We start from the raw sequence: 23,331 nt of genomic DNA on the forward strand, positions 1-23,331 counted from the left end.
GCTGATCACAGCCAGGACACTGATGGACGTTCCCCATACTGACAGAGCTGTGGCACTGCATGAGAGTGGTCGGATGCCAATTCTCAGGAGATCTCCTGCACTTCAGCTCCGTGTGCTTGGGATCCAGCTCAAAAAGTGGCTCTCTAGTGAGTTAGAACATTTTTCACAACTGAATTGTAGATGTCTGGTTTCTTGTCTTATTTCTTCACAAGTCTATAAACCTCTTGAAGGCAGGATTAGATCCTATTCATTGTATTTCAGCTCCTTGTACATTATTGTAGTGCGAGAAGAAATGCCAAAGTAATTTTTTCTGTCCAGTGGGGGAGGATGTTTTTAAGGTAATATTAAAGTTAGAAATTATATCAAAAGATCAAGAATCCAAGTTGCATTTATTATCCCTTCCCCTTTTATAACTAAGTGAGAGAAAATTAAAGCAAACAATTTCACCATGTTTATATTGGAGAGGAATCCCTTATGTTCTTGAATTGCGCAGACATTTCCAGTAGAAAATTAAATACAATCATGTTTGGTGCTATAGAAATAAAGGTGGTGAAGATCATCCCAAAATCGTTAATTTCTGGAATTAATTTTAAAAACTCTAAGAAAAAAAAAACCTCTGAAGAAGAATTACTTTTAAAAAATCTAAAAAAAGGGGAAAGGTGGAATTGGTAAAGTAAATGAACAATGCAGAAAAGAATGAAGCAAGAGCAGGCCTGAGGACTTTAGCTCATTCACTCTTGCCCAAGAACTTAACATATTTTTTTTCTTAAGAGCAGTTAGAAGTGATCAAGAATGTCTCCATTCCATCATCCATTCAACAGCTATCCACCAAGCAATGTGTTAGGATTGGCAGATAAATACAACATAGTTCATACCTTCATGGAGCTCACTGTCTAATGGACAAAAAATATAAACCAAAATATTCAGAATAAGACTAGAGATAAGTAGAAGGCATTAAAGAATGCATGGGGCTGAGTGCAGTACCCCACACCTGTAATCACAGCTGCTCAGGAGGCTGAAGTGGGAGGATCCTCTGAGCCCAGGAGTTCAAAGCTGCAGTGAGTCATGACCGCACCACTGCACTCCCACTGTCTTGGGGTATAAGAGAAAGCTTCAAGGAAAAGGTGACACCCAAGCTTAGTCTTGAAATATTGAAGCCTAAGGTGAGAAGAAAATTCTGATTACAAGCCATAGAGGTTTTAAAAATCCCCAAAATCCAAAGCAAGCAAACAAACAAAAATCATCATACTCTATGTAAAGTAGTAAAACTATTACACTTACATATTTCATGGTTTAAAAAGCAAGGCATGATGTTATCGGAGATGAGATTGAAAGATAAGCAGGAGTTACTTCTTTACTACTTTGTTAAGGAGCTCAAGCCTGTAGTATAAGTAATGTGGGTCATTAAAGGGCTTTAAACCAAGGAAACATTTAGATTTTAGATAAATGATGATAGTGACTAATAGAAAGATTAATTTAAGAGAGAAAATACTGAATTTAAGGAGTTGCATGAGTGGCCCAGAAGGCAAATAATAAGGATTTAAAACTGGGAACATAGTAGGAATAGAACAAAATGATATTTGCTGGAAAACATTTAGAAGATCAAGTTAAAATGACTTTATATATATAATACATATACCACATAATTTAATACATAAATATATATTAATATAAAATATATTTCACATATTTTTATATATTATGCATTATAACTATTATAATTAATGTATCATTTATGTTTATATGCATATATAATTTTCAATTTTGCTTATGTTTATAAAACCAATATTTAATAAATTATGTATTAAATATGCATCTTAAAATGTACTAATACATATAAATATATATTTTGTGTGTGTGTGTGTATATATATATATTTAAGCTACTTTGCTGATGGTACATATTTCAGAGAGTAATTGCTCTATATTCCAAAAATCCAGTGATACAATCTTGTCATTAACACTTATGCCTTACCTCCAAAACTTTTGTGGATGACAGTGAATGGTTGGGTTTAGTGACTATGAGCCTAGTGATCATTAACTTTTTCTCTAGTACACAAAATCTCAGATTTTCAGGATCAAGAGGTTGTCTGTGAAATTCAAGGCCATACAATCTTTTACTTTGTGAATACAATAAAGAAATACATTGCTTGAAAATTAGAATTATAACCATTCCAGAGTAGCCAAATGAATCTTCTTTTAATTTACTAGACGATTCTGTACTAAGAATTGCCACAAGGAATCAATAATCTTAACAGGCGTTTCAGCTCTATAAAATAAATAGGATTTAACATCCACACAATCCTATTTTAACACTATTAACCAAGGAGTATGCAAATCAGCAGCATTCTGGTCTATGCTGACACTTCGTTAACACTTCATTAAGAAGACTCTGCTCTTGACACTTGAAATTGTGCCAGAGATAGAATATTTCTTTTCCTTGAAATCCACATATTTTTCCCCAAAGCTCCAGAGCTTCTTGTAATAACTATTAATATTCATATATATTTTCAGCTGTAATTAAAAAAAAAAAAACTTATGGCTTCTGCTAACATGCCTAAATCTCACCGAGGGTCAGAAGTTCTCAGAATGTCTCACCAAGGATTAACTTGAGATCTAAAGTGAACCTGGCTCTACTTGAAAATAGTTGTCCTCACAAAAGACCTTTGTGGTAGTGGGGTTATGAAATAATCTTGGATGGGATGGGTTTGTTTCATTCATCCATGTATTTATTCATCTAATAAGCACTTAATCAAATTTAACTATTTAATAAGTACTTAATGTGTTCCAAGGATCCTGTGAAGATAAAAGGTAAATAAGTTTTAGTCCCTGTACTTGAAGATTTCATTGATTGACTTTGGAACTTGTATATAAATAGATGTATTACAATTTATGTTAAATTTCAGAACAGAATTGTGAACACCACCCTAAAGGAGTCCTGTTCCTATGACATTGACATAGGACAATGGATTTTTGGTCTGAGCATTGAAGGATAACTAAGAATTTTCCACGGTGAACAAATGTGTGCGTGTGTGTGTGTGTGTGTGTGTGTGTGTGTGTGTCGATGGCGGTGGGGAGGGGATGGGGTTTGGTAGAACTCAACATGTTTAAAAGTCCTGAAGCATAAGAGAGAATGGAGTATTGAGAAGATAAGCGTTATGGGAGCATAGAGCATTTTACCATAGCAATAGGCCTGCCCTTGGTAATTTCAACTGAACAGTTGGACCTCAAAGAATTTTAACTCCTACAGTCCTGTTGGAAGGACTAGGGAAAATGTCAACTTATAAAGTTATAACTTACTGAGCAATACATGAAGCTATAATAGACTTCTGACTGTGAAGGATCTGGGAGCTGCTGAAGCCCCACATACACCCCCAGTGGAGACCCCCTCACTTTTTAGTTAAGTACATTCATGTACTTAAGTACTGGTAGATGATCAGTTGCTCATGACTTGTAAGCTTATATTTATCTAGAGTAAACCCAACTTCTTTGTTTCTGCTTCTCTGTGGAACTGTAATGCCACCCTGAGAGTACAGGCAAAATAAATGTCAGCATCTACATCCCCAGCATGCTGAGAGATGTGTTTTTACACTTTCAGTCAGCTACCTGTATGCACATTGCAGACAATGTCCTGAGACAAAGTGTCACTTTGATAAGAAAAGATGGGAAAATGTAGGCCACATTTAAATAGTGACACTTCTGGAATACTGAGTCAGTTTCATGAGGGACTGATTGTTCTTCATCATTATTAATTAACTACTGCTGAGCCCCTACTTTGGGAATAACACTAGATGAGATGCTTTTTCCTTATAAAAGGCATTTGTGTTGGCAAAATCTTTTAGTCCTTTTAAGAACCTGGGGACAGATTATTTGTTTCTTGAGGGCAGTCGCTGTCTCTGTCTTGTGCACCACTGGGACACTTCAAAAGTGTTTATTATGTATTGAATGAATAAATGTTTCCTATGTAGCGTTATATACAAATTTTTCTTAGATATTTTTTAAGGTTCTGTTTGTAGGCATTTAAACTTGGAAGATGAGAAAAAGCAATGTAGGTATCAGTCTGTATATTGGAAATTTTCCTATAAATTTATTAATATGATCTTCCTTGGAAACAAAGAAAAACACAAGTCATAAACATCATATTTAGTGTTCAGCTAGTGAGTCTGTCTTGGCTTGAAATAAATAGAAAAGAAACAGATTTTTTCATATTGATCAACATGACCCAGTCAGAAGACTGCCTTAGCTGACTGTATTTCTTTAGCTAAGTAAGAAATAGCTGTTGAGCTAATACTAGTAAGATCCTCGCCCTCTGCCCCAGGTTTCAAAGGAGACAACATTCAAGGGAAAGCACTCATGTCTGAGGCAATGGCCTTGGGGTACAGGGACCAGCTAATCTAGGAGGTGATGACTGAGCCCTTTATGAAGGTCTGAGCCCTTGTCATAGCCTGGGACTGATATCTGCAGTTGTCACTACATTCACTAGAATGATCTCTCGAGACCCAACGTTACATCTCTATTCTATCTCGGACAGGAAAAGCCAGACACCAAAGTTGAACCATAGTTCAGAAAGAGTCATCACATCTACGTTTGCTTTAAGCCATATTCACTCTGAGGGCCCACATACCTAAGGAGGAATCTTACAGGGCTACCATGTAGCAAGCTTGCAGGCAGGGCCATTCCAATTGCTGATCATTGGAGAGTTCCAGGATTTGGGCTGGGAACAGTGTAGCTGTGGGATAACCCTGATTTTCAATGCTGGCAACAGGACTGGGGTCGTGGGGCCATGGAGGTGGTGCAACTCCCCTCTTTGTTATCAACTCCAAATAATGACTCCTTTTCTTTTTAAAATAAATATGTTTGATATGTTGCTTACATTGTTTGAAACATTCAGATAAATTAGAGACAACAGATTGTCTGTTAATAACTCAATCTGGTACATCGGGCTTTCTGTGATTCTTCTAGAAATAATCACTCCTAGGGCAAGAAGAAATGCCTATCTCACATCAGGTAAATGCTAGTCAGAGGAAGGGCTCATTGAGTTTTTCATCTTAGTTTTAATTATGAGTTACTAAGCACTGTCTGTAAGGTATACACTGTGTTAAATGCTTCCATGCATTACCTCTTGCTGGAGTAAAGTGTTTGCCATTACTGGCTATGCAAGAGACATTCAAACAAAGCTTGCTTCCTTTATTTTCTTATCTCTTTCTCTCAAAGTTCTGTGCTTAAAGAAAATATGAGCTGACATTTATAAAGAGGAAAACTAACCCAGTAGTTCTGCTTGTAGCACTGTGGGCTTCACTAGGAATAAACAACTGATAAATGCCCTGGTTTGAAATTGTACCTCATGCATTACTGACTGTCCAGGAAAGCAACTGTATGGTGGCTGTATTGTGGCAGTTTATTGGCAAGAAAGTTGGTTTCATGATTAAAACGCTCTCTTGTTCTTAGTAAAACAAGGTTTCTGTCACACATGAATTTAGATATCATAACTATTAGAACAAGAACTAGCACTTCTAAGAAAGTTTCTGGCAATTGCTTGGAAAAAGTAGTTAAGACTGGGTACAAGGTTAATATATGCTTTCTTGGATGAAACTGCAAAGAAAATGAAGTTGTAGACTCATGGAGCTCCCTTTGAGCTATTTTTGTTTAAATGATTCTTTCCATAATTGGTGGATTTTGTGTGTGTGTTTTCATCTCATAGTGTTTCAGAATGTTGACGTGTAATAAAAAATTATGATTTCTGATTTCTGTTAAGTGAAAACATTTTATAAGACTCAGATTACTTATTTACTTGAGGTCTTTGTTTCACTGTTAGTAAAAGTCAGAATATAACTAATTCATCTCACGCAGAGGTTGAGGAGCAGCTTATAGATACAGTGATGGTAAGGAGTCCTGTGAATATTTTAGTGGCACAGAAATGCCTATTATCAATAATAATAGTAATAAGCAGTGAGGAATTCAGTTGAAGTCTAAGGCAAGACATTGTCATATTGTTTTCTTATGATTAAAAAAACTTTGGCTTTCTTTTGCATGTGACACTTTCAATTGTGTTGGAGAGAATAAGAGCTCTAAATGTGGTACTTGGTTGTCTAAGGAATTCTTGATGGAGACAGATTTCATGTGAAATCTAAATTGTGTCACTCACTGTCTGAACTTTAGCATTAAGATCTTTAGAAGATAATTTGTTTATTCTTAATATAACCCCAGGCTGAATTCTCTTAGATTATCGTAGAAGAAATGTTACCTGAAAGTAGAAAATATTCTTGAGGTTGCTTCAGACTTGAGCATAATTTTTCTTGTCAATCTTGAAGGTTATTACTATTTGCATATATACCACTTTTCTTTCAAGTCCCCAGGAACTAAAAGGTAGCTTGATTAGAAGTAGGAGAAAAAGAGATCATTTTTATACTGAAAACATACTAAAAGTGGTCAAAAGTATTTTTCAAGACTGAGTACACTGATAATATCTATGTGCCTACTTGGTATATCCCTGAGTTTCTGCAAAGAAAGTTCTTAAGCTTTTAGCTATATGAACAGCATACAAAAAAAGTTGCTCCTGCTTAAATCTTTTTACCATATTTTTCCAAAATTTCAATTTATTTTGAGGAATAGGTACTTAAAGTATATATAAAATTACTGCAAAGAGTAAATTAAAAATATTTTAGTTACATAGAGTGTTTTTTGTGTGTTTTCCATGTGGAAATTAAAAGGGCAAGATTCATAGTAAATTCACTTGATTGAGCAATGTTCCTTCACTCATGAAAAGCAGCCTTGGTGCAGAATAGTATATACTTTGGATAATTAGAAAGAAAGAGGCAAGACAGTGGAGCCTGGTGAGCTACAGGGAGGGCTTGTGACTCTAAAGCCCAACCTTTACCTCCTAAACACAGGGAAAAAGGTAGGTTTGCATTCTGTAATAACAGTGGGGGATTTACAAATGCTCTGATGAGTGCTAGAGTGTAACATGTTTCCTGATGAAGATCAGAAATCAAGTTACCCTGGAGGAATTTTGTTTTTGTTTTTAAGCAGATGTTCACAGGGCTGCAATCTTTATTAAACAACAGCACCAGGGAAATGTTACAGACAAGAATGCTTCCTGTCCATCACAGTTTAGATTGGTTTGGCAAAGGATTAGTAATGATTTGGAAAATTCCAGAACTAGTTTGATAACAGAATTTTAAGAACACTTTATGCTGAGGCCAGAAAGGCGACTTTGAACCTCTGAGGGTAGTCAGTTACCCACCCCCAACCCCAACTACATATGTTTTATTTAGGACACTGTTCTAAGCCTTTGGAGAAATGCATAAACAATTTATAAAAGAGTCTATGCTCCAAAAGATCTTGCAATTTAGTTGGGGAAAGAATACAGAGATGTATGAAAAATAAATGGAACAAGGCAATATAGGTAAAGTGCCCAATGTAAGGTAGGAAGTGTAAAGGTTAAAGAAAAAATTGTATCTGACTTAGGATTCTTTAACTCAAATCAACAGAAAAATGCTCTTGAAAACTTGAGAAAAAGATAATTTATTCAAAGACTTTTAGGAACTGCCAGGAATTCTTAAGAGTCTTGCTTGGAGACCTGGGGACACCAAACTTGGAGGACCTAGGAAGCAGGTTTGCAGGAGCCATCTGGAAGATGGAGGTGCTATCAGTCCTGGGATTTGAAGAAATATTAAGTGTTAGATCACTCAAAGTTGGGGAAATTAGGTGATTTTTAGAAACCCCACCATAGATGTAGAGACGATGTTTATAGCATGCTTGGGGACAATGCATAGATTAGTTTGCTTGGAATGAAGGCTATATGCATGAGTAAAGAGATTAAGCTGGAAAAAATAGGTGGGAATTAATTTATGAAAGGCCTTGCTGACATTATGACTATCTTGCTGGCAGTGAGAACTAGTTGGGATGTTTAGCAAGAGTGTAACATGGTAAAAGCGATGTTATAATCCTGTTCCCTACAATGATAAGAGGTCAGAGAAAATGGCCACTCTTTTATTTCAAGGTATTTTGAATTCAGTATGTAGATGGCCTTTTCCTGAACTTAACTTAAACTTCTTTGCCGTAGTCTTCATCATTATTTCCATAGGTGAATGTTTCTCAAAAGCGCTTGCAAAGGCTACCTAAGTATCAGAAGTGACTGGGGACACTTGCTAACATTTACCTTCCGAGGACCCTACTGAATCAGAATCCCGCCTCCCCCCCCCCCCACCTTTTTTTGGGGAAAAAAATGTATTATTTTAGTTATTTTTATGTACAGAAAACTCAACAGTGTACATTTAACCCAGTTTAGTAGCAAGTTCTTTAGCCTTTGCCTTTTCCAACTTGACAATGCAAGCCACAGACTTGGGACCCAGGACATTGCCTCCCCAGTGAGAATGGTTCTCATAATATCTGTCATTGTAATTGGTACTGATGGCTTCTACCAGCGTAGCCAACGCTCCTTTGTCTTTTTCTGAAGTCAACAGTGGTTCAGGTCTTCCTGTGGGCTAGTAGACATCCCACTCTTGCCTTCCCCTTGGTAATGCAGTGAGGGACCCCCATCTCACAACACAGGGCAGTCAGGAAGACAATCAGCTCGATGGAATCCACTTCGTGTGCAATCACCACCAGCTGAGCCTTCTTGTTGTCCAGCAAGGTGGTGACAGTTTTAACCCCTGCTTGAAGGACAGGTGGTTTCTTAGTGGGGACAGCCCCTTTGCTGGCAGCTTTCTTCTCAGCCAAGGCCAACAAGTTCTGCTTCTTCTCTTGCTTTGTCTTTGATCTGTACTCATGGGTCAGCTTAAGCAGTCAGTAGCTATTTGGCAGTTCAGGGCCTGGGTGAACAGGTTGATCGCAGGAGGCACTTTCAGCTGCTTATAGAGGATAGCTCTTTGCCAGCTGCAACGTGATATAGTGGGGCTATTTGACAAAGCAGGTGAGGTCCCTTTTGTTCTGGATGTCTTGTCCAATGCCAAAATTCTTTGCCTTTTCTCAAACAGGAATTCACCCCTTTCTTGACCTCCTGCTTCTTCACAACAGCAGGGACTGGGCCACCTTCTTTCCCTTGCCCCTCTTTCCTTTCGGCATCTTGGGTGGTGGGAGGAGAGAGCAAGTCAGAATCTTTGGGAGTGGGGAGCAGGAATCTGCATTTTCAACAAGTCCCCTAATGATTCTTCTACGCACTGATGTTCAAAACCCACCACCTTAAGGGATGCTTAAATGGACCAGACAGGTACAAAGCAAGGGTAAGATCCCTTTTCTCTACTTTCCTTCTTCCTCTTCTCCTCCTTTCATTCTCCATATTTTGCTCTTCTTCCTCTGCCTTCTGTCTCTCACCTAATAAACACTCTACTCACTGGGGACACATTGTGTGAAAAATACTACCAAATTCTTTATGGACACTGGAGACTTAAAGACATACCTGAGGAGATTTAAATATGTGTGTTCAAAATATGCATTGGCCGAAAAATCAGTGCTATTTTAGGGGAAGCCTTTTAGGGACTAGATGTTTAGCATTTGCTTTAAGTGAAGCTCACTTTGATTTGCAACCTTGATAGTATCTGAATTAGAAAGATCTGGGGATTTTCAGCTGGTGGTTAAAGCACAGCTTCTGGTGAAAAAACTAATGGCAAGAAGCAGAGTAACAGAGGCTCCTTCAGATCAACTGAGAATGTCAGTATGAGGGTGTAGGGCCACTGATGAGTGGTTAGTAATGCTTGGATTGACTCTCTCCCCTGTTGTCCACTGCTCTTGTTTAAAATGTCATAAAGGAAACAATATTGATTTACCCATACACTATGCACTGGCATTGCACTGAAACTGCCTTTGCAAAATTATGATAGTAAGAGATCTGACACGGCTAACTCCATCTTGCTTCTGGCCTCACAGGTTGGCTATCTTTGCTCTTTACTGGGTGTGGGCCAAGCTAATTTTGGGAGAATTTAGTTTACAGTTTAAGTAATAACAGCATTTCCCCAAAACTGAACTTTTCTTGTAAAACTAATGAAAGGCCACCAAGTTAGGAGGATGAAAGGGGTTTGAATTCTAAGTAATTACCAGCCATTATTCCGGAAGTCATAAGATTTGCAACTTCCCCAATTACTCCTGCAGATAACATTACTACTGTAGAATGGAAGATTGGCCTTTTGAGATGTCTTTTCAGGTTTTTGCATTTCTGACAACTGTACAGCCCCATCCAGATCTGCCAACCTTTCCTGTGGCCTGCACCCATGAACCAACTCAGCACATGAGGACAGTTTGGATTCCCTGTGATTTAATCTTCAACCCAACCAATCAGCACGGCCCTTACCCTAGCCCCTGACTACCAAACTATCTTTGAAAAACTCCTAACCTCCGAGCCTCTGGGGAGATTGATTAGAGTAATAACTCTCTCTCCCATGGCATGGCCTTGTGTCAATTCTACTCTTTTTTTTTTCCACCTGAGACAGAGTCTTGCTTGATTGCCCAGGCTGGAGTGCGTGGCGTGATCTCAGCTCACTGCAACCTCCACCTTCTGGGTTCAAGTGATTGTTATGCCTCAACCTCCTCAGTAGCTGGGATTACAGGCATATGCCACCATGTATGGCTAAATTTTGTATTTTTAGTAGAGATGGGGTTTCATCATGATGGCCAGGATGGTCTCGAACTCCTAGCCTCAAGTGATCCTCCCACCTATGCCTCCCAAAGTGCTAGGATTACAGGTGTAAGCCACAGGGCTCAGCCTAATTCAACTCTTTCTTTACTGCAATGCCATGATCTTGGTAAGTTAATTTTTATATTTGCAGTGGGCAGGAAGAGCCTGTCAGGCAGTTAGCTACCAACTGCTTTGTAGATAGCATCTCATTTAGTATTCATAGAAATCCAGTTATTAGAACAATACCTAACACATAGTAGGCTTTGAATGAAATAATTGTTTTTTTTTTTTTTTATTAATTTATTATTATTATACTTTAAGTTGTAGGGTACATGTGCATAACGTGCAGGCTTCTTACATATGTATACTTGTGCCATGTTGGTCTGCTGCACCCATCAACTCGTCACATTTACATCAGGTATAACTCCCAGTAATCCCTCCCCCCTCCCCTCCCCATGATAGGCCCGGTGTGTAGTCTTCCCCTTCCCGAGGTCAAGTGATCTCATTGTTCAGTTTCACTATGAGGTGAGAACATGCGGTGTTTGGTTTTTCTGTTCTTGCGATGGTTTAACAAGGAATGATGGTTTCCAGCTGCATCCATGTCCTACAAAGGGCCTTAAATAATCCTTTTATATTTTGCATAGTATTCCATGAATTGTATATATTACTTACATTTTTCTTAATCCAGTCTAATGCTATTGTTGGTGGACATTTGGGTTGATTCAGAGTCTTTGCTATTGTGAATGGTGCTGCAATAAAGCTTATACGTGTTCATGTGTCTTTATAGCAGCATGATTTATAATCCTTTTGGGTATATGCCAAATGCGTGGATGGCTGGGTCATATGGTACATCTAGTTCTAGATCCTTGAGGAATGCATATACTGTTTTCCATAATGGTTGAACTAGTTTACAATCCACCAACAGTGTAAAAGTGTTCCTATTTCTCCATCCTCTCCATATATTTGTTTCCTGACTTTTTAATGATGGCCATTCTAGCTGGTATGAGATGGTATCTCATTGTGGTTTGGATTTGCATTTCTCTGATGGCCAGTGATGTATCTCATCTCTGAAATGTCTGTTCATATCGCTTGCCCCTAACTTTTTGATGGGGTTGTTTGTTTTTTTCTTATGGGAATTTGTTGGAGTTCTTGTAGGTTCAGGATATTGGCGCTGTCGGATGGTGAATTGCAAAATTTTTCTCTCCCATTCCTGTAGGTTGCCTGTTCCTCTGATGGTAGTTTCTTTTGCTGTGCAGAAGCTCTTTAGTTTAACTAAGATCCCATTTGTCAATTTTAGCTTTTGCTGCCGTTGCTTTTTAGTGTTTAGACGTGAAGTCTTTGCCCATGCCTATGTCATGAATGGTACTACCTAGGTTTTCCTCTAAGTTTTTATGGTAATAGGTCTAACATTTAAGTCCTCTAATCCATCTTGAATTAATTTTACATTATAAGGAGTGAGGAAAGGATCCAGTTTCAGCTTTCTACTTATGGCTAGCCAATTTTCCCAGCACCATTTATTAAATAGGGAATCTTTCCCATTTCTTGTTTTTCTCAGGTTTTGTCAAGGTCAGATGGCTACTGTAGATGTGTGGTATTATTTCTGAGGGGACTCTGTTCTGTTCAGTGAGGTCTATATCTCTGTTTTGGTACCAGTACCATGCTGTTTTGGTTACTGTAGCCTTGTAGTATAGTTTGGAAGTCAATTAGCGTGATGCCTCAGCTTTGTTCTTTTGACTTAGGATTGTCTTGAGATGCGAACTCTTTTTGGTTCCATATGAACTTTAAAGCAGTTTTCAATTCTGTGAAGGGAAACTCACATTGGTAGCTTGATGGGATGGCATTGAATCTATAAATTACCTTAGGCAGTATGGCCATTTTCACGATATTGATTCTTCCTATCCATGAGCATGGTATGTTCTTCCATTTGTTTGTGTCCTCTTTTTATTTCACTGGGCAATTGGTTTGTAGTTCTCCTTGAAGAAGTCCTTTACATCCTTGTCAGTTTGGATTCCTAGGTATTTTTATTCTCTTTTGAAGCAATTGTGAATGGAAGTTCATTCATGATTTGGCTCTGTGTTTGTCTGTTATTGGTATATAAGAATGCTTGTGATTTTTGCATTAATTTTGTATCCTGAGACTTTGCTGAAGTTGCTTGTCAAGCAAGGAGATTTTGGGACTGAGACAATGGGAGTTTCTAAATATACAATCATGTCATCTGCAAACGGGGACAATTTGGCTTCTTCTTTTCCTAACTGAATACCCCTGATTTCTTTCTCTTGCCTAATTGCCTAGCCAGAACTGTACTATGTTGAATAGGAGTGGTGAGAGGGCATCCTGTCTTATGCCAGTGTTCAAAGGGAATTTTCCAGTTTTTGCCCATTCAGTATGATATTGGCTTGTAGGTTTTGTCATAAAAATGGCTCTTATTTATTTTGAGAGTCGTTCCATCAATGCGAATTTATTGGCGTTTTGGCATGAAAGACTGTTGAATTTTTGTCAAAGCCTTTCTGCATCTATTGAGACAATCGTAGTTCTTGTGCTTTGGTTCTGTTTATGCTGGATTATGTTTTATTGATTTGAATGTTGAACCAGCCTTGCATCCCAGGGATGAAGCCCATGATCATGGTGGATAAGCTTTTGATGTGTTGTTGAATCCGCTTTGCCAGTATTTTATTGAGGATTTTTGCATCGATTTCATCAGGGATATTGGTCTAAAATTCTCTTTTTCATTAATGTCTGCCAAGGCTTTGATGGGATGATGTTGGCCTCATAAAATGAGTTAGGGAGGATTCCCTCTTTTCTATTGATTGGAATAGTTTCAAGGAAGGAATGGTACCAACTCCTCCTTATACACCTCTGGTAGAGATTCAGCTGTGAATCCATCTGATCGGGACTTTTGGTTGGTAGGCTATTAATTGTGCCTCAATTTCAGAGCCTACTACTATTAGGTCTATTCAGGATTCCAAACTCTGGTTTGATGGAGAGGTAAGTGTCCAGGAAATTATCCATTTCTTCTAGGTTTTTAGTTTATTTCATTAGAGGTGTTTATGAGTATTCTCTGATGGTAGTTTGTATTTCACCAGCTGGGGTGGTGGTGATATCCCTTTATCCTCATTTTTATTGCGTCGATTTGGTTCATTACTTCTCTTTTCTTCTTTATTAGTCTTGCTAGTGGTCGTAATTTTGTTGATCATTTCAAAACCAATACCAGTTTGTTATTGATTTTTTGGAGGTTTTTTGTGTCTCTATCTCCTTCAGTTCTGCTCTGATCTTGGTTATTTCCTGGCCTTCTGCTAGCTTTGGAATGTGTTTGCTCTTGCTTCTCTAGTTCTTTTAATTGCGATGTTAGGTGTCAATTTTGATCTTTTACTTTCTCTTGTGGGCGTTTAGTGCTATAAATTTCCCTCTACACTGCTTTAAATGTGTCCCAGAGTTCCTGGTATGTTGTATCTTTGTTGCCATTTGGACAAGAACATCTTTATTTCTGCCTTGTTTCGTTATGTACCCAGTAGTCATTCAGGAGCAGTTGTTCAGGTTTCCAGCGGTGGTTTGATTGAGTTTCTTAGTCTGGAGTTCTGGATTTTGATTGCACTGTGGTCTGAGAGACAGTTTGTTGTTTTCACATTTCTTGTACATTTGCTGAGGGGTGCTGCTTCCAATTATATGGTGTTTTGGAGGTAAGTCGATGTAGTGCTAAGGAAGAATGTATATTCTGTTGATTTGGGGTGGAGAGTTCTATAGATGTCTATTAGGTCTGCTTGCTTTTTTGAGATGAGGTTTCAATTCCTGGATATCCTTGTTAACTTTCTGTCTTGTTGATCTGACTAAGATTGACAGTGGAGTGTTGAAGTCTCCCAATATTGTATGGGGTCTAGTCTCTTTGTAAGTCTCTAAAACTTGCTTTATGAATCTAGATTGCTCCTGTATTGGGTGAAGATATATATTTAGGATTGTTAGCTCTTCACATTGAATTGATCCTTTACCATTATGTAATGGCCTTCTTTGTCTCTTTTGATCTTTGATGGTTTAAAGTCTGTTTTATCCAGAGACTAGTATTTGCAACCCCGCTTTTTTGTTCTCCATTTGCTTGGTAAATCTTCCTCCATCCCTTTATTTTGAGCCTATGTATGTCTGCGTGTGAGATGGGTCTCTAGATACAGCAGACTGGTAGGTCTTGACTCTTTATCCGTTTTGATCTGTGTCTCTTTTAATTGGAGCATTTAGTCCATTTTCATTTTAAGGTTAAGATTGTTATATGTAGAACTTGATCCTGCCATTATGATATTAACTGGTTATTTGCTCGTTAGTTGATGCAGTTTCTTCCCTCAGCTAAATGGTCTTTACATTTATGTTTTTGCAATGGCTGGTACCCGGTTGTTCCTTTCCATGTTGGAGTGCTTCTTCAGGGTCTCTTGTAAAGGCAGGCCTGGTGACAAAATCTCACAAGCATTTGCTTATCATAAGGATTTTATTTCTCCTTCCTTATGAAACTTAGTTTGGCTGGATATAGAGGAATTCATGGGTTTTAAAATTCTTTTCTTTAAGAATGTTGAATAATATTGCTTTTACTGTCTTCTGGCTTGTAGAGTTTCTGCCGAGGAGATCTGCTATTGAAGTCTGATGGAGAGCTGCTTGTGGGTAGCCGACCTTTCTCTCTGGCTGCCCTTAAGATTTTCCTTCATTTCAACTTTGAGTGAATCTAGCAATTATGTGTCTTGGAGTTGCTCTTCTTAGGAATGTATCTTTGTGGCGTTCTCTGTATTTCCTGGATTTGAATGTTGGCCTGCCCTACTAGGTTGGGAAGTTCTCCTGGATGATGTCCCCTGAAGAGTGTTTTCCAACTTGGTTTTCCATTTCCCCCATCGCTCAGGCACCCCAAGTAATTAGATTTGGTCTTTACGCAATCCATACTTCGCAGGCTTTGTGCATTTCTTTTCTTCTTTTTCTTTGGTTTCTCTTCGCTTCATTTCATTCCGTTTGGTCCTCAATCATTGTTCTCTTTCTTCAGTTGATCCGAGTCAGTTCCTGCTGGAAGCTTGTGCATTTGTCACGTATTTCTCGTGTCATGGTTTCATCTCTTTCATTTAGTTTATGACCTTCTCTGCATTAGATTACTCCTAGCCGTCCAGTTCTTCCACTTTTTCAAGATTTTTAGTTTCTTTCGCTGGAGTGCGTAGATTCCTCCTTTAGCTCTGAAATTTTGATGGACTGAAGCCTTCTTCTCTCATCGAATTGAAGTCATTCTAAGTCAGCTTTGATCCGTTGCTGGCGATGAGCTCGGCTCCTTTGCGGGGAATCGCTCTTATTTTTTGAATTCCAGCTTTCTTATAGCGCCATCTTTTGTGGTTTTTATCTGCCACAATTATTTGATGATGGTGATGTACTGATGGGGTTTTTGGGTAAAATTGTCCTTCCTGTTTGATAGTTTTCCTTCTAACAGTCAGGACCCTCGGCTGTATGGAATCCTGTTGGAGGTGCTTGGCAGGGTCCCTCCAGACCCTGTTTGCCTAGGTATCAGCAGCAGGGCTGCAGAGATGGGAATATTTCTGAACAGCAGGTGTACTGTCTGATTCTTGCTGGAAGCTTCCTCTCAGGGGGTGTACTCCATCCTGTAGGGTGTGGGGTGTCAGACCTTGCCCTAGTGGGGATATCTCCCAGTTAAGGGCTACTCAGGGGTCAGGGACCCGCCCGGGCAGAGCAGTCTGCCAGCCCTTCTCAGATCCTCAGCCTCCCGTGTTGGGAGATCACTTCCTCTCTTCAAGCTGTCCAGACAGAGTCGTTTGCGTCATGAAGTTTTCTGCTGCTGCTTTTTGTTGTTGTTGTTGTTGTGCTTGGCTGTGCCCTGTGTCCCCAGAGGTGGAGTCTACAGAGACAGGCAGGTTTCCTTGAGCTGCTGTAGGCTCCACCCAGTTGGAGCTTCCCAGCGGCTTTGTTCATGGAAACTCCTTCTGTGTGAGCCCTCCACAGCCTGCAGCTGCTGCCTTGCGGTAGATCACAGACTGCTGGGCTGGCAATGAGGAGGCTCGTGGAAGTGGGACCCTCCCGGCCAGGTGTGGGATATGATGTCCTGGCGTGCCTGTTTGCTTAAAAGCTTGTGTTAGGTGGGAGTTACCCGATTTTTCCAGGTGTTGTGTGTCTCAGTTCCCTGGCTGGGAAAGGGATTCCCTTCCCCCTTGCACTTCCCAGGTGAGGCAATGCCTGGCCTGGCCCACCAGCTTTCAGCTGAGTCGGGCTGCAGCAGCTGACCAGCACCGATCGTCCGGCAGTCCCCAGTGAGATGGACCCAGTACCTCAGTTGAAAATGCAGAAATCACCGGTCTTCACAATGGCCGCTGAAGCTGGGAGTTGGGAGACTGGGCTGTTCCTATTAAGCCATCTTGCTCCCTTGAAATAATTGTTTATTATTTACTTTCTTACTCATTCACAAATTCATTCAATAAATGCTAGGCAATGTTCTAGGCACTGGGGACATAGCATTTAAAATAAAAAAGTATCCCTGCTGTTATACAATGTATATTCTAGTGTGGCATGATATTTTACATCAATCTTATTAAATTGGAAGGTTAACTTGCTTGAGGTTAGACAGCTAGGAATTTGTAGTCTTGCTGTAGGTAAGAGACCCTCAGATCTGTTTGGTTTTCACTCTTAAATTTTATACAACATCAGTACAACTTCAGATAGATTTTTCAAATAAAAAGCTATCTTCCTTCCTCTGAATATGTTGGTCACTCTCTGGAATTAAAGTGAATTTCTTAGAGAGCCACCTTTATGGAATAAGATGAAGAGGGTTGAGAAGTCCCCAAGCCATCCATTGCCCTTGCCTCTGGCTCTGTCAAAGTACTAGAAACTGACTCTAGAACTGTTCATTTACGTGCTGTGTGGAAATGTCCTGTCATGTGTGTAACTATAATCCTCTCTCTGATATTTCTGTCCATCACTTTCAGGAAGGGCAGTGTGCTCCTGCCAGTGACACGGCTGATCAATAGTTCTGAACACTGGGGAGGTAGCCGAAGCATGTCCTCGGAGCATGTCACCCGTGTACTGCTTTCTGCTTCCTTCCTGTCCTACTGTTCCTTTTCTCTGAAGGCCCAGCATGCTGACATTATAAGGTCAGTTAGCCACAGCTGACAATGATCTTAAAAAATTACTATGTAGGCTGGGCGCGGCGGCTCACGCCTGTAATCCCAGCACTTTGAGAGGCCGAGGAGGGTGGATCACGAGGTCAGGAGATCGAGACCATCCTGGCTAACACGGTGAAACCCCGTCTCTACCAAAAATACAAAAAAAATTAGCCAGGCGTGGTGGTGGGCGCCTGTAGTCCCAACTACTAGGGAGGCTGAGGAAGGAGAATGGGGTGAACCCGGGTGGCAGAGCTTGCAGTGAGCCGAGATCGCACCACTGCACTCCAGCCTGGGCGACAGAGAGAGACTCTGTCTCCAAAAAAAAAAAAAAAAAAATTACTATGTAAAAACTGCAATGCCTTCCTCTTCTGGGAGGAAGTGTTTTTAGAAGAGGGCTACTTAACCCAAAGGAATGACACTCCATCAAAGATTGCCTAGAAAGACTACCGTCTCTGAGGCTCACTCAGATGCCCTTCCTCTTTGCAGATTGCCCTCGATTGAGTTCATAAAATTTGGCTAATCCTTTTTTTATAAGGCTGATCACAGATTAATCTGTTTGATAATTAGTTGTGATTGTGGCCTTGCTGTAAGACAGGACTGGACCTGCATCCTGATAACATTTGTGTGCTTGCAGTACCTTGAAGAGTCTTTGCCTTCTTCAGGAGCTCCATAATGGTTTTGTGCATTGAATAGAATTGAAGGAGTTTTCTGGGGGAAGGTAGATTAAAGGGGCACAGTGTGAGCTTTTTCTTTTAGTATATTCAGAAAAATAAATGGAGGTAGGGAAATGGCTTAGGCATTCCAGTTCATTCTCTAAAGAGGTCAGCTAAATACCATTTGTTTGATACCAACCATATACTCAGACACTACAAATTTGGATATTGCCACTTGTTAACTGGGTGACAAACTTGGACAAATTACTTTCTCTTCAAGTGACTCAGTTTCTACATCTGTAAAATAATACATTTATTGTGAGGCCACAATGAGTTAATACATGTAAAGCACTAGGCACATTCCCTGGCACGTAATAATTCCTCACTAAATGTTCTTTATTTTTAAAATTATTATTCTCACAGCAGTTTGAGATCCATGGATATTCCCATTTTAGAGATAAAGTGATGACAAAAACTATCATTTCTTGTGTGCAATCTTGTATTCAATTTTTCAGCAAGCTTCTAGAAGGTACCGTTGTCACCTGTACACTTACAAGGAGGAAGTGGGCTGTGTTCAGGGTCACCCAGCTGGATAAGTAATGGAATTGGAATTCAAGCTTAGCTCTGATGAACTCCTAAGGCTTCATTCTTTTGACAGTGACAAGCTGCTTCTAAGGAATGATTGCCACTTCAAAATTGCACTCAGCCTTCTTAAAATACTTCTGTTCTTCAAACGAAATACCTCACATCAGTTCTAAATCTGTAATACTTGGGGAATTAGAGCCTCACCCCGTGTAATGCTGCAGTATGTTCTCTGTGCTACTGAAACCTCTGGCAGAAGGGTTTCCTCACCTAAGGCATCTGCCTTTCACTGGTGGGCGGCTGATCTTTAGATCATCTATGAGCCACTTTGGGAGCCTTCTGGATAAAGGATGCTTAAATATATAAGTCAGTGTTTCTGCTCAAGACATATTCGTTGCAACTACTGAATATATTAACTCATTATACCTCTCCCAAATAATTAGACAGTATGTGCAGCAACCATTATAAAATGCATACATTTCAAACCCAGAGCTGGCATTTTACAAAGTTTCAGTTATTAACATGTAAATTCTAACTATTTCCATACCAAAGGTAACTGATGGTAAAATAAAAATTGTTGAATGTAACTTTTATAGGGAATTTGAATGAGAATGGATAGGGCCAAAAAAAAAACCTTCTCATTGGAAATTGGACCCTTGCCAGCTTTTGACTTCTAAGAGAGATCTGAAATCTGGGGGAAAAAATAGCCAAGTTATAAAATATAATGTTTTTTTTTTTAAATTTTTGCTTTGTTTCTTGAAAAGTATAGTAGCATTCCCATGTAGTCCTTAGTTATGTTGGATCATATCAGAACTGACTTAGATAGATCTTCTTAGATAGTCAACATATTTTGCTAACTAACCTGAAGAGGTCATTTACATTTTAGTGTGAATAAAACCAGACCTTATAGGGGATATCCAAACTGTTTTTTTTCTTTCTGAGATCTCTACCAGTTCTTGAAAAAAATTTCACAAGTCTGTGGCAAAATGAGTAAAACGAAGTGCAATGTGCTATATTTTTCACGAAGCTGAATTAATTCAATTGTAAGTGCTAATCCTCTGTTTTGAGATTTGATATTTGCAAAATTTTCTGGGTTGAAATGTTCGTTTTATTGTGAAATGGTGGTGGTAGAAGACTGAAGCTTTTACTTTTTTATATTCCTGGCAAAATCCAAAGTTGTTAGCTTTACTTCTGTTTGCCAATTTTTTGTTTGCTTTTAATTGATTGGCCTGTGGAATATGTGTCTGGGAACCACTGGTGTGATAGAAAGAGCCCACATTCTGCAATCAAAAGCCCTGGGGTTTTCATCCTTGCGGGTCTGTTATAAGCCAGATGAGCTGAGTCCTTATTGATCCTCATAGAATCTCTGTTTCTCCATTTGTAATGTGAAGGCAATAGAGCTGTTGAGAGAATTAAATGAGATCACATGTACAAAATGTCTAGCTCATATTTATGCTTAATTGACAATAGTTTGTCCTCTTTATTTTTTCATTCAAGAAGCAGATTTTGCAAAGAGAAGATGGAGGATATGATTATTGGTTAAGATTTGGGAGAGGAGGAAGTAAGATAAACAAGTCACACAGTAGGAAATGAAGGCTTCAAAGGCAGATTATGTGTGATGAAAATCTTTCTTTCTGTACTTAATAATGTCTTCTGATATTGAGGAAGGCTTCAGAGGTTAGGATATGTCTTGTTTCTGGTCTCCAGTATCTGGTACAGAGCAAGCTCAGAGAAGCACTACTACAAATGGTATGATTCAGGAAGCAGATTCTGATTTGGATAGTCGCCTGCGGAAAGTGTATTGGGGTATGCTTTCCAGTAATGTCTATGGGGAAGGTGAAACAAGAAGGACCAGACAGATGTCTGTACCAGTTTATATGAAAGTTCGGAGCTGGGATGTCCCTGCAGAATTGTCTCGAATCAGGGTAGAGTGTTCAGGCCTTGATATCACCCTCGGTGATCAGTTTTAGGATGTGGGTTAACACAGGGAAAAGGAATGACTTGGGAGAGGTGGCTCTTTTCAGCTGAGGGCAATCTTAGGAGGAGATTTATCTGTGAGCTCTCAGTTGCCATTATGGGCTAAATTGTGTTCCCTAAAAAGATATTGAAACCCTAACCCCTGAAACCTGTGAATGTGACCTTATTTGGAAATAAGGCTTTTGAAGATGATCAAATAAAGATGTTGTCATTAGGGTGTCCCCTAATCCAATAAAAAAGGGGGGAATGATCCCAGCACTTCGGGAGGCCTAGGCGGGCGGATCACGAGGTCAGGAGATTGAGACCATGGTGAAACCCTGTCTCTACTAAAAATACAAAAAAAAAAAAAAAAAGCCAGACGTGGTGGTGGGCACCTGTAGTCCCAGCTACACGGGAGGCTGAGGCAGGAGAATGACATGAACCCGGGAGGTGGAGCTTGCAGTGAACCAAGATTGTGCCACTGCACTCCAGCCTGGATGACAGAGCAAGACTCCGTCTCAAAAAAAAAAAAAAAAAAAAAAAAAAGAGGGGGAGAATGGACACAGAGACATACATCTGTAGAGGGAAGATGATATGAAGACAAGGGAGAATGCCACCTGCAAGCCAAGGAGAAAAGCATGTAACAGATTTTTGACACTCCCATCTCTCAGAAGGAGCCAACCCTGCCGACACCCTGATTTTGAACTTCTATCCTCCAGAGCTGTGAGACAACACATTTCTGTTGTTTAAGCCACTCAACATGTGGTATTTCATTAGGGCAGTCCTAGGAAACTAATGCAGTTGCCAACACATTGAGCAGCCTGCCATGGGTGCTGCAGTCCTGAAGTGAGGCCATCTGGTAGCACACCACAGTAGTTACTAAAGGAACTCCATGATGCTTGAGGAATAGAGAATCTTCAGGTCTCAGCTTGGACCAATGCTGCCTCGTATTTTTCTACTTCCTAGGAAATTGACACATTCTTTCACCTACTGATGGCCACACACCTCCTTGCAATGAAACACTCAGTCATATATGGTTATCTTGAGCCTGTCTTTAGAAACTGACCAAGGGAGAAGATCTTCATATGCTCAGGAAACATACTTACTCTGAAGTGCCCTAGAAAAGAGGAATATTTATGGAGAAGGATTTCAAGGCAGGCTAGGGCTGTTTTGGGGCTTAATACCACTATTCTGTTGTCAGCTGGAGCAGCTTGTTCAAGGAAATGAGATTTTGAACAAATCAATAGTCCTGGCTATGAAGAAGGAAGGAGGTACCAAAAATAAAGAATAAAAAATCTTTAAGTCGGGTGCGATGGCATGTGCCTATAGCTTCAGCTACTCAGGAGGCTGAGAAAGTAGGATTGCTTGAGCTCAGGAGTTTAAGACCAGCCTAGGCAATATGGCAAGACCCTGTCTCTAAAGAAAAAAAAAAGAAAGAAGAAATTGTGTCACAATATTGTTCAGAGTAAATTTTGTGTCACAATATTGTTCAGAGTAAATTTTTTTTTTTTTTTTTTTTAAACAGGGTCACACTCTGTCTCCCAGGCTGGAGTGCAGTGGCACAACCTTGGCTCACTGCAACCTGTGCCTCCTGGATTCAAGTGATTCTCCTGCCTCAGCTTCTCGAGTAGCTGGGACTAGCGTCACCACACCCAGCTAATTTTCATATTTTTAGTAGGCATGGGGTTTTATCTTGTTGACCAGGCTGGTCTCAGACTCCTGACCTCAAAGTGATCCACCCACCTCGGCCTCCCAAAGTGCTGGGATTACAGGCATGAGCCACCGCGCCCGGCCCAGAGTAAATTTTGAATGAGCAATTTCTTCAGGACAGAAGAGAAATGGGGATAAATTGAAATCGTTTCAGGTCGATGTTTGCTAGGACTACATGCATCTTCTGTATTATATTTGGATTGTGCATAGCTTTACAGAAGCAGATGATGTATCTCTGTGACTTATTTCTGTAGTCTCAACACTAACAGGATGAACTACACTGGAGACTGAGGAAGTTTTTTTTTTTGTCACCCACGTAACTTAGAGCTAGGGGTATTTGAAATCAGACTACGTAACACTCTTGTCTTTTTCCTGCAAATTGTGGGTATTAGCTACATTCTCCTTCCATTAACAGAACCGTGGGAGAGGAGGAATCTGTTACATCACTCATGCCAGTACTAAATTGTCATCAGAGTTTGAATTGCAAAATTTTTTTTTCTGGTCAGAGGCAGGAAGAAAATCACTTGTTTTTATAAACTGAGCTTCAGGTAAGTACTCAGGGTTTGAGTTTGAAATAGGTAATTGTTAAATGGATATTGAAGGCATGACTATAGACCTTCAATATTTGCACATTTTCATCTTTGGATTGTATATACACGCATGCCCATTAAGGGAACCACACAACTTAGTGCAGAAAG

General features: G+C 39.7%; 1 pseudogene; it reads right to left on the reverse strand.

Moving 5' to 3' along the window:
* Positions 1-8,275: 8,275 nt before the first annotated feature.
* LOC103877809 lies at positions 8,276-17,706 on the reverse strand (annotated as a pseudogene).
* Positions 17,707-23,331: the final 5,625 nt, after the last annotated feature.

Source organism: Papio anubis, chromosome 12 (genome assembly GCF_008728515.1).
Source record: "Papio anubis isolate 15944 chromosome 12, Panubis1.0, whole genome shotgun sequence".
In the NCBI taxonomy this organism is placed as follows: Eukaryota; Metazoa; Chordata; class Mammalia; order Primates; family Cercopithecidae; genus Papio; species Papio anubis.